Below are 11,729 nucleotides of genomic sequence, written 5' to 3' on the forward strand. Positions count from 1 at the left end.
GCTGTACAGCAAAGTGACTCGGTTATACATATATACATTCTTTTTCATATTCTTTTCCATCATGGTTTATCACAGGATACTGAATACAGTTCCCTGTGCTATACAGTAGGACCTTGTTGTTTATCCATCCTATATATAATAATTTGCATCTGCTAATCCCAAACTCCCAGTCCTTCCCTTCCCTACCCCACTACCATTTTTAAATTTACAATTCAGTGACATGAAGTACATTCACAATGTTGTACACCATCACCACTATCCATCACCAGAACTTTTTCATCACCACAAACTGAAACTCTGTACTCATAAAACAGTAACTCCTCACTATCCCCTCTCCTCAGAGACCCTGGTAACCACTACCCTACTTTCTGTCTCTATGAATATGCCCATTCTAGGTACCTCATATAAATGAAATCATACAATATTTGTCCTTGTGTCTGGCTTATTTCCTTTAGCATAATGTTTTCAATGTTCATCCATGTCATAGCATATTTTATTCTTTATTTACTTTGCTGTATATTTCCAGTGTGTGATGGACACTTGAGTTGTTTCTAGGCTTTCACTATCATGAATAGTGCTATTAACGTTCTTCTATATGTGCCAAAAAGTATCTCATGGGCATATCTACAAGACAGATTGCTGGGTTATAGCATATATGAATATTCAACTTTAGGATCTGACACCAAAGTGTCCTCAAAGTGTTTGTACCAATTTATAATCCTATCAGCAATGTATAAGATACCCTGTGAATCTACCTCCTTTCCAACATCTAATGTCCTAAGACTTTTTCATTTTTCCCAAATAGGTATGCGCTTGGTCTACAGTTCCCTGATCACTAATGATGCTATCTCTTTACATGCTTATCAGCCATATGTTTCCTCTTCTGTGAAATGTGTTGTCTTTTACACACTTTTCTAATTGATTTTGTTATACTTACTGATTTGTAATAGTTCTTTATATATTTTTAATATTAACCCTTTGTCAACTGGATGTCCTGCAAATATCTTCTCCCAATTTTTAATCTCCTTTCCATTTTCTAGAAGGTGGAAAAATCTTTTTGAGCAAAAACTTAATTTTAATTAAGTCAAATTTATATTTATCAATCTTCTATTTTTTAGTCAATGATCTCTGCCTGGGTTAAACAATCTTTTACTCTCCAAGGTCTCATTTTCACCTTGAGTGTCTACTAAGATTTGTGTGTGTGTGGGAGGGGGATGTCTAGTAAAACTTTAAAATTTTTGTTTATAACATTTAAACCCTTAATCCGTCTAGAGTTGACTTTTTTCTTTTTAGAGGTCAGTTTTATTCTTTTTCTCTATGGATGGCCATTTTTTTCCCAGCTCAATTTATTGAACATGACCTTCTTGACTGACAGCCACCTTTGTTGTGTATCAACATGCATGAGTGTTTATGAGTTTTCTATTCTAGTCCATTGGTCTGATCTTCCTGTCTATACAATTTGACACTTTTTTTTTTAATTTATTTTTTAAAGTTTTTTTGGCTGCGTTGGGTCTTCGTTGCTGCATGCGGGCTTTTCTCTAGTTGCAGCAAGCGGGGGCTACTCTTTGTTGCGGTGCACGGGCTTCTCATTGCTGTGGCTTCTCTTGTTGCAGAGCACAGGCTCTAGGTGTGTGGGCTTCAGTAGTTGTGGCTCGCCAGCTCTAAAGCACAGGCTCAGTAGTTGTGACTCACAGGCTTAGTTGCTCGGCAGCATGTGGGATCTTCCCGGACCAGGGCTTGAACCTGTGTCCCCTGCATTGGCAGGCAGATTCTTAACCACTGCTCCACCACGGAAGCCCCTGACACTATCTTAATTCTTATATCTTATCAGGAGTCTTGCCATCCCACAGGGCAAGTCTTCCCCTCCCATTCCTTTTTAGAAGTGACCAGCCATTCTTGGGTCCTTAACTCTTCTACATAAAATTTAGCATCATCAAGTTTCATGAAAATCCCTGTTGGGATTATGAATGAAATTAATTTAATATATAGATCAAACTGTTTGTCAATTCATTAACATGACATATTCCTCTATTAAGATCTTATTTAATATCTCTTAGAAAAGTTGTACAATTTTCCCTTTAGAGGTCTAGCACATTTGTGTTAGACTGATTTCTAAAGTTGATATTGATACTACTGTGATGCCTTCTCTTTCACTGCTTTTTAGTGGTTTTTGCATACGTACAGAAATACAAGTGACTTTCAATAATCTTATATCCAGTCACCTGCTAAACTTACATAATTATTTTTAATAACTTGTCTGTGGATCCTTCTGTTTTCTATGTAAATGACCATATCACCTGCAGATAAAATTTTATTCCTTCCTTTCCAATTCTTGTGCCTCTAATTTCTTCTACTCCTCTTACATTACTGCTTAGGACTGTCAATACAATGTTGAGTACACACGGTATCAGGCATTTTTGTCTCTGATTTTAAAGGGAGGGCTTCTAGTGTTTCCCTACATAAGATGTTTTCTCTATTTTTTTCTTATGGTTATTCTTTATCATCTTGAAAGGGTTCCTTTTGCTCCTCATTAAGAATATATCATGGGGACCTCCCTAGTGGCACAGTGGATAAGATTCCGAGTTCCCAATGCAGGGGGGGTCAGGGTTTGATCCCTGATCAGGGAACCAGATCCCATATACATGCTGCAACTAAGAGTTCGAATGACACAACTAAGGAGCCCACCTGCCACAACTAAGACCCAGTGCAACCAAATAAATAAATAAATTTTTTAATGTGGTTTAAAAAAAATTTTAAAAAGAAGAATATATCATGGACATACACACTACTACATACAAAACAGATAACAAGGCCCCACTGTATAGCACAGGGAACTATACTCAGCATTTTGTAATAACCAGTAAGGGAAAAGAATCTGAAAAAGAATATATATATAACTGAATCACTGTGTTGTACACCTGAAACTAACACAACATTGTAAATCAACTATACTTCAACGAAATAAATTTTTTTTAAAAAAGGATTATATCATGGAAGAGTGATTTAGAAAATGCTTTTTCTGCACCTATTAAAACGATCATGAAAAAAAAAAAAACGATCATGATTTTTTTGGTTTTTTAATCTATTAATGTGGCAAATTTTGAATTTCATTTATGGATTTTCTAATATAGATATCCTTGCACACCTGAGATAAATCCAAATTGGTTTTGGATATTATCCTTTTTTGCATACTGTTGGTTTTGATTTGCTAATATTTTGTTTAGGTTGTAAAGTCTCTACTGGTGAAAGAAATAAGTCTGTTATTTTCCACTGTCAAGTTTTTGTCTCATTTGGATGTCAGGGTTAGCTGGCAAATAGTCCCTACTTGTCTATTGCCTGAAAAAAAATTCTATAACAAAATTGAGATGTTCTAGTCTTTGAAAGATTTCTGACCTATAAAACTTATAAAACTTATAAAACCCAGTGCTTTCTTTGTGGCAAGATTTATGTATGTATGTATTTATGGCTGTGTTAGGCCTTCGCTGCTGTGCGCAGTCTTTCTCTAGCTGCAGCGAGCAAGGGCTACTCTTTGTTGTGGTGCACAGGCTTCTCATTGTGGTGGCTTCTCTTTGGTGCAGAGCACAGGCTCTAGGTGCGCGGGCTTCAGTAGTTGTGGCACACGGGCTCAGCAGTTGTGGCTTATGGGCTCTAGAGCACAGGCTCAGTAGTTGTGGCACAAGTGCTTAGTTGCCCCGTAGCATGTGGGATCTTCCTGAAGCAGGGCTCAAACCCGTGTCCCCTGCATTGGCAGGCAGATTCTTAACCACTGCGCCACCAGGGAAGTCCTGTGGGAAGATTTTTAATTGCTGCTTTAGCTTAATAAATATTAGATTATTCAAGCTTTTTTCTTCTTCCATTTTGTCTAAGTCTTCAAAATTGCTGGCATATAGTTGATAGCATTCTTTTCATCTTTATTTAGTGGACAGTTGCATCCTTCTTTCCATTCGTGATATTAACATATCTTATTACTTCTTCTACTTTAAAAAATTTATTCTGTTCATTTCCTGATTATTATAAATTAGACACTTAGTTTACTCCTTTTATAATTGAATATTTAAGGCTAAAAATTCCTTCCCCCTCCTACCCCAGCACTACTTTTTTATTCAGCTCATAGGTTTTGATATATAAAGTCTTCATTCTCATTCAGCTGTATTTTTAAATTTCCATAATCTATTTAATCCATGAATTATATAGCTATGCCTATGTGTACTGTATTTCTCAAATGTATGTTTTTGTGATTAACCACTAATTTAGCAACACAGTGGGAGAGATCACCCTCTGCATAAAACTTGATCTTTGAAATTGTTACAGCTTTCACCATGGTCTAGTTGATGATCAATTCCATACTAAATGCGTGCAAAACTCTATGTTCATTAGGTTAAGCTTGCTGGTTTTTTACTCTTCTATTTCTGCCAATCTGTCAGCTTGACATACAATTAATTAAGAGATGTAATGAAATCTCCCACCATGATGGTGGATTTCTCCATTGATCCCAGTGTAGTTCTACCAATTTCACTTCATCTGTTGTAAGGATTTTTAATCAGAGGCATTCATGCTTTAAACTGCTATATCTTCTTGGTGAGTGATTAATATATAGTGATTATAATTATGTAGTGTTTCTTTCCATCCCAATTAAGACATTCTGTCTTAAAGTATATTTTATCTTGTATTAGTATGGTCATGCCAACTTTCTTTTAGTTAGTAGTTCCAGGTATGTATTTCCCCAATCTTTTAATTTCAATTTTTGCATGCCCTTAAACTTTTGGCGTGCCCTTGTAAAAAGCATATATCTGGATTTTGAGTTTTTTAATCCAATTTGTCAAGTTTTATCTTTGGTGAATTTAGTCCATTTAATGTAATTGATATCTATAAATCTTCTCTTTCATTTTTTCTTTTTTTTTTTTAAGAACAAGTTTTGGAATTTCCAAAGAGTTTCTTTCTTTTTTTTTTTTTTTAATATTTACTTATTATTTGGTTGCACCAGGTGGGCTCCTTAGTTGTGGCTCACCAGCTCCGTAGTTGCAGCACGTGGGCTCCTTTGTTGCGGCATGCAAACTCTTAGTTGCGGCATGCATGTGGGACCTAGTTCCCTGACCAGGGATGGGACCTGGGCCCCCTGCATTGGGAGCATGGAGTCTTAACCACTGTGCCATCAGGGAAGTCTCCCCCACTTTTTTTTTTTTTTTAATATTTATTTATTTGGCTGCACCGGGTCTTAGTTGTGGAACTTGGGATCTTTCAGTTGTGGCATGCAGGATCTAGTTCCCTGACCAGGGATCGAACCCCGGCCCCTGCACTGGGAGCTCCAAGTCTTAACCATTGGACCACCAGGGAACTCCCTGTCTCTACCATCTGAATTTAGCATTCCAGTTTGTCCTACTCTTCCTTTTACCTTTCTTAAAATTGTATCTCTGTCTCCCTGCTAATAAGATATGAACTTCAGCATGACATCATTTGGACTTTAAATTCTGGGGCAGATATCTTTTCCCCTCTCTTGAATTTTCCTTTTCTCTCTTTTTTTTTCCCCCTTTGGCCTTAGCCTTTACAACAATAAATGATAACAAGGTATCTGATTACCTTTATTTCATATATCTCTTGTAACATTTTCTGGATTTGAATCTCTCAGTACTTCATCTAGAACTGTCTTCAATGTGGGCCTTTAGGTGGCAAGGCTTCCAATACTTCATATGCCTGAAAATATCTGTATCATCCCCTCCTATTTAAATAAATGTGGTTAGGTATAAAACTCTAAGTTTCCCTACAAAACCCTAAAAACACTCTTGTCTTCTTGCATTTAGCGATGTTGTTCAAAACTCTGATGTCAATTCAATTTTTGCTCCTTTGTGTGTGATCTGTTCTTTCTCTCTGAGGCTCCTACAATTTTCTTTTGCTGTGATACACTTAAATTTCACTATAATATGTCTAGAAGTGAGTTTTTCCCGACCTCTTATTTTTAGCACTCTAAGAAACCCTTCCATCTGGGGACTTTCTTTTTCCCTTTTAATTCTAAAAGAGAACAATTTTTCCATTATTTCTTCAATACTTCCTCCTTTCCATTTTTATTTCTCTAAGATTCCTATTATTCAGATGTGAGTACCTCTACATCTATCCTCCTTATCTTTTAACTTTTCATTTATATGTTTTTTTCTTTGTCCTTTTCTCCTTTGTTCTGGGAGATTTCCTCAATCTAGAATTCTAATTCACTCAATTGTATCCATTCTGTTACACCCATCTGATGTGATGTTCTTTATTTCAACCATTATATTTTTCAAGGCTACTATTTCTGCTTGGTTCTATCAGCCTCTGCTTATTCTTGTTTCAAGTTGTTAATATCATCCCTACTTCCTCTAGAATGATTATCAGTCTAACTTTAAACTTTTTTTTTAATTTAATTTTATTTATTTATTTATTCTTGGCTGCATTGGGTCTTCATTGCTGTGCACAGGCTTTCTCTAGTTGCAGCGAGAGAGGGCTACTCATCGCAGTGGCTTCTCTTGTTGCGAAGCACGGGCTCTAGGTGCACGGGCTTCAGTAGCTGTAGCACACAGGCTCAGTAGTTGTGGCACACAGGCTCAGTAGTCATGGCGCATGGGCTTAGTTGCTCCACGGCATGTGGGATCTTCCCAGACCAGGGCTCACACCTGTGTCCCCTGCATTGGCAGGCAGATTCTTAACCACTAAGCTACCAGGGAAGCCCTAACTTTAAACTCTTGATCCATCTGTTCTATTACTTATGTTCCAATGAAGCCTATATATTGTTCTCCTATTGAAATACCTGTGCTCTTCAACACTGTTATTTTTCCCTAGAGGACAGCAGCTATTCTGATTGGCAAAGCATAAGGGAGAAGACCAAATTCCAGCCAAAATCAGCCACAGTAAGCTGGAGTAAGGTAGGAAATGAACACTAAAGTAGAAAATCCCAAGCACCAGATAACCACAATCACTATCCATCCCATACAATCACAGCTCAGACCAAGGATTCACCTTTTGTTCCCCAGGGAGATACAGCATTATGATAGGGATTTGGGGAGACCTAAGAATTAAGAAGGTAACGGACAGAGAAGTGACTGCCTAAAGTCAGTCATCACTTGTTTTTTTTCTCAACTCCTCCTCACAAGTATATGCTTCTGTAATGCCCTGATTTACTCTTAAGGAAAGCTGGACTAGGGTTGAGTCACAGCAAGTGTAGAGAAAGGTAATTCCAAAGTAATGAGGCAGGAGAGCAACTAGAGCAGTATTCCAATAGTTCCCTTCTTCCACAGTTTTATTCTCCTACAGCTATGCCTGCCTAAAAAATTTTATTTATTTATTTATTCTTGGCTGCATTGGGTCTTCATTGCTGTGCACAGGCTTTCTCTAGTTGCAGCGAGAGAGGGCTACTCATCGCAGTGGCTTCTCTTGTTGCGAAGCACGGGCTCTAGGTGCACGGGCTTCAGTAGCTGTAGCACACAGGCTCAGTAGTTGTGGCACACAGGCTCAGTAGTCATGGCGCATGGGCTTAGTTGCTCCACGGCATGTGGGATCTTCCCAGACCAACTCACAGTATTTTCCTTTTATAGTCCCTCTAGGGATGATTTGAGAGAAAGGAGTCAGCAGTCATGCCAGTTCAGCATCTTAGTAGGAACAAGACTTGACCGCTTGGCAGCTCTGAAGAATTTAAACCTCAATAAGGGTTTAACATCTGGTAGAAAGTGTTGTGCCATTAAAAAGATACTGATTTGAGGGCCATAGAAGTTCAGAGAAAGACAAATTACTTTTGATTGCAAGGCAGAGGAGGAATGAGAGGGAATGGCAATAGCAGTGGGAGGACTTTAAAATGGGAGAATACTGGAAAGAATAGGAGAGAAAAATATCATGAGGAAAGGAATTGTTCTCGGATGTATGTGAGAAATGAAGTCAGCTGATGGGCTCTGAACCCAAAGCAAGATCTTGTCCCTTTTTCACCTGGAATCTGTTTTGAGTGCAACAGGGTTAGGTACTGTTAGCCTCTCCTTAATACAGAAAAACTGAGGCTTAAAGAAGTCAAATAGGGCTTCCCTGGTGGCGCAATGGTTGAGAGTCCACCTGCCGATGCAGGGGACACGGGTTCGTGCCCCGGTCCGGGAAGATCCCACATGCCGCGGAGCGGCTGGGCCCATGAGCCATGGCCGCTGAGCCTGCGCGTCCGCAACGGGAGAGGCCACAACAGTGAGAGGCCCGCGTACCGCAAAAAAAAAGAAGTCAAATAACTTGCCCAAGACTAAAGCTTATCCTTTTACATTCAGTTTCTCAAACCAGAAAGTTAGAGTCATCTTGACCTCTCCCTCTTCCCCCATTATCACATCATCAAACTTTATGGATTTTAACTCCTAAATCTTTCAAAACCACGCCCTCTCTTCATCTTCACCATCAATTCCCCAAATCAAAAAATGTTATTTCTTGCCTGTGTCACTGCAATAGACTCTTAACTGTCTCTCTAACCCCACTTCAATCCAAACTCCACACTACAGCCAGAAGGATTAAAAAACCAAAATAAAATAAACAATCCTACCCTGCCAGGCCCTGCTCCACTGCTTGCTACTGTTCGAAAAATAAAGAGCCTAGGCCTTCAGCACCTTGCCAGTCTTTCCAACTTACACTGCTCTTCCCTGCACTCCCTGCACCTCATCCACACTGATCTTTTAGTTTCTCAAACCGGGCCTTTGCACACATTGTTCCTTCATTTTGAACACAGTTCTCTGTAAAAGACTGACTCATCCTAAACCTTCCAGTCTCCAGTTAAATGTCATCTCCTCAACAATCATTAATGAGTGTTAAAACCATATAAGTGAAAGGTTGGGGGAAGGGGGGACTTAAAAAACACACTGAGCAGGCTTACAGCATTTGACCCACTGACCAAATTTATCTCTAGAAAGAGCAGCATTCACACATCGTGTACAGGAAGCACCCAGTACCTCCTATGAAGTATTCTTGGCCCCCCACCCCCAATCCAAATCTAATCAAGCTTCTAGATCTAACTAATATGTGTTTGTAGGGGGAAAAAATGGAGGATGGAGGAATAACTAAACAATACTAAAAGCAGGCAATTAGCCAAATCCAGAATGTAGGAAATTCTACAGGGTCTTGGGTGCAGCATTATTGTTGAAGTGGACAGAGTGTTATAGAGACTTAAAAAACACTACCCTAATACAATGTGTGGACCTTGTTCAAGTCCTAATTCTAAATGTCATTTTTTGCTAAACAATCAGGAAATTTTGAATTATGTACTAGGTATTAGATACTATTAAGAAGCTGTAAATGGTAGTAGAAAGGCACTGTGGTAAATTTTTTAAAACTCCTAACCTGATAAGAGCTACATCCTGACATATTTAAAGGTAAATAAAATGACACATCTGTGAAACTTTAAAATATTTCCTTAAAAAGGTGGGAAAATAGAAAAAACAATATTCAATTAAAACAATAGGTTTTAATTACCTTATTGAATGGTACACAGAAAATGTGTAAGAAATGACAATTCCATGTGTTTATCTATTGTATCTTGAAAAAACAAGTAATCTTGGAAATACTATTCCAGTTACCTCCTTGGTCAAGGCTTTTCTGACTCCCCAAAGGAAGCTGATGACACCACAGCACCTCTATTAAAACACTCACAACATTATATTTATGTCTTTATGTGTGTCCCCTACTGGATTGAAATCATAGAGAGAAGGAACAGTCTTATACATCTCTCAATGATAACAGAAGAGTGGTTTTTACCCTACACTTAGTCCAAAAGACTCCTACACCTCATCTTCAAATCTCTACCTTTGAAGATAACTGTGATTTAAAGACTAATTAAAATAAAAGCTTCTTGTCAGAAGTCAGCAGAACTAATCATTCTTATCAATTCTTTAAAGCCCTAAGGACCTCTACTAAACACCAGTCTGATTGTCTTTCAACTAAATATGTAAAAGTAATAAAACCAACTGTTTTCTTTTAAAAAATAAACTACCATTCAGATGTTGTTTTAGTTCTTACCAGGTCTGTTACACATCTAAAAAGGTGAAGTGTGTAGCAAGAGTGCTCCAGCAGTTTGCAAAACAAACAATATGCTAGGAAACAACCTAAAAATCCATCAATGGGGAGCTGGTTAAAGAAATTCTTGTACAACCCTATAATTCAATACTACGCAAGCCCTTAAAAGAAAATATTATATGTAGACTTTATGGAAAGCTGTCCCTGATGTTATTTGAAAAACTTAAGGTACAGAACAGTAGACACAAAATGACCCCACTGTTGTTTAAAAATGCAAATATGTGTGGAAAAAGCCAGGAAGGACATAATACCAAACAGTTAAGGGTAGCTAGCTTGAGGAGGGGACAGGTTAGGGACACGTTAATGGACAATTAACTTTACACACTTCTGTACTGTGTGCTTTTTTTTTTCTTTTTAACAACAGGCAAGTAGCATTTTAGTTTTTAAAAAAACTTTAAAATAAAAAAGTGTGATCCTGACTGTACTGTGAAACAAAATATTCCGAAATAAATACTTCTAAATTAAATTAATTTTTCATAGCAGGAATGTATGAGGAGGGAGGGGACTAAACCCAAACTGAGATGTAGTAAAATTTAATACCAAAAGGTACCAAGTTATCTTTGATACCTGTTCCCCGCGCCAACATCCCAAAGCACGGAGCAGCTTCGTAACTAATAGATCTTTCCGGATGAAGGAAAACAGATGCAGCATTTTCTCCGGGTGTCGCTTTAAAACACTGGTTTTCAAACTTGAGGCTGTACAAGAATCAACTGGGAAACGTGCTGATTAAAATACATATTCCCGAGCCCCAGCTCCTGGTATTCTGTTAGAGGAAGTCTGGGTGTGGCCCCCAAGTGAGCATTCTTCAAAAAAGCACTCAAGTGCCTCTGAGACAGATGGTCCACAGCCCTGAAAATTACTGCCTTAAAATCTTGAAGACACCTCAATGTCACTCTCTCCGCCTCCCTCTTTCCCACCTTTCCTCCGAAGTGCCTCAGTCATCCTCATATTTTGCTCCCAATTAAGCATCGTCAATCTATTTCGATTTGGTTTGTAACCTGTTGGCCGACCTGCATCACGTCACTCCACCTCCATTTTTGTCCTCTGCTGATTCTCATCTTATAACCCTTCCTCCACCAGCCCTTCTTCCGCCCTGTGCGACCGTCCCCACGCCGCCACCCACGCCTCTAGCTCCTCCCGCCGGCTACCCCGGCTCCGGGGCCTGCAAAACTGGCCGCGCCGCGCCCGCTCCCCACTCTCCACTTCCCACCCCCGGCCTCCCGGCACCCCGCCGACTAAACCCCAAAGCCACACCTTACGGCCGCTCCATGAGTCGCTCCCCCGCAGAGCCCGGGGGGGAGGGGGCGTCAGTCACAGGCCCTAAGGCCTCAGCAGCATTTTGAAACGGCGAGTAGTGAGGGCGCAACTTCCGGCCTCGCCAACCCATCTCCCATAAGAGCTTCCGGTGAGGCCTCCAGAAACCATAGATGGGCCAACTGGATGGCTAGAGAGCCAGGAGGCTGAGCCGTCCCTACCATAGAGTAGAGCCAGTCCGGGGAAAGAGAGTCGCAGGACCTGGACCGCTAAGAGTTGTGAGGTTTCAAGAGAGAACGTTTGAGGAAATTGCAGGGTCTTGTGATATTCATAAACGTGTCCTGGGAGTTCAAAAAACAGGGAGGGGAGAAAGCTAAAAGCATAATCAGAGGCCGCCTTTTCAGCTCTTCAGAAAGCTGAAA

General features: G+C 39.5%; 1 protein-coding gene across 7 annotated transcripts in view; it reads right to left on the bottom strand.

The window, feature by feature from the left end:
* Positions 1–11,426, bottom strand: part of MDM4 (MDM4 regulator of p53) — a 58,354-nt gene extending 46,928 nt beyond the window's left edge. For 4 of the 7 annotated variants that reach the window (XR_003003923.1, XM_024751082.1, XM_024751078.1 and 1 more), the window contains exon 1: positions 11,308–11,426. The gene's annotated coding sequence lies outside the window, so the exon portion shown is untranslated. Of the gene's footprint in view, positions 1–10,620; positions 10,764–10,970; positions 11,096–11,307 lie in introns of those variants that run through there. The other 3 variants (XM_024751079.1, XM_024751080.1, XM_024751081.1) reach the window with 3 other exon arrangements.
* Between the last annotated feature and the right edge of the window lie 303 nt (positions 11,427–11,729).

Source organism: Neophocaena asiaeorientalis, unplaced genomic scaffold (assembly GCF_003031525.2).
Source record: "Neophocaena asiaeorientalis asiaeorientalis breed wild unplaced genomic scaffold, Neophocaena_asiaeorientalis_V1.1 scaffold67, whole genome shotgun sequence".
Classification (NCBI taxonomy): domain Eukaryota; kingdom Metazoa; phylum Chordata; class Mammalia; order Artiodactyla; family Phocoenidae; genus Neophocaena; species Neophocaena asiaeorientalis.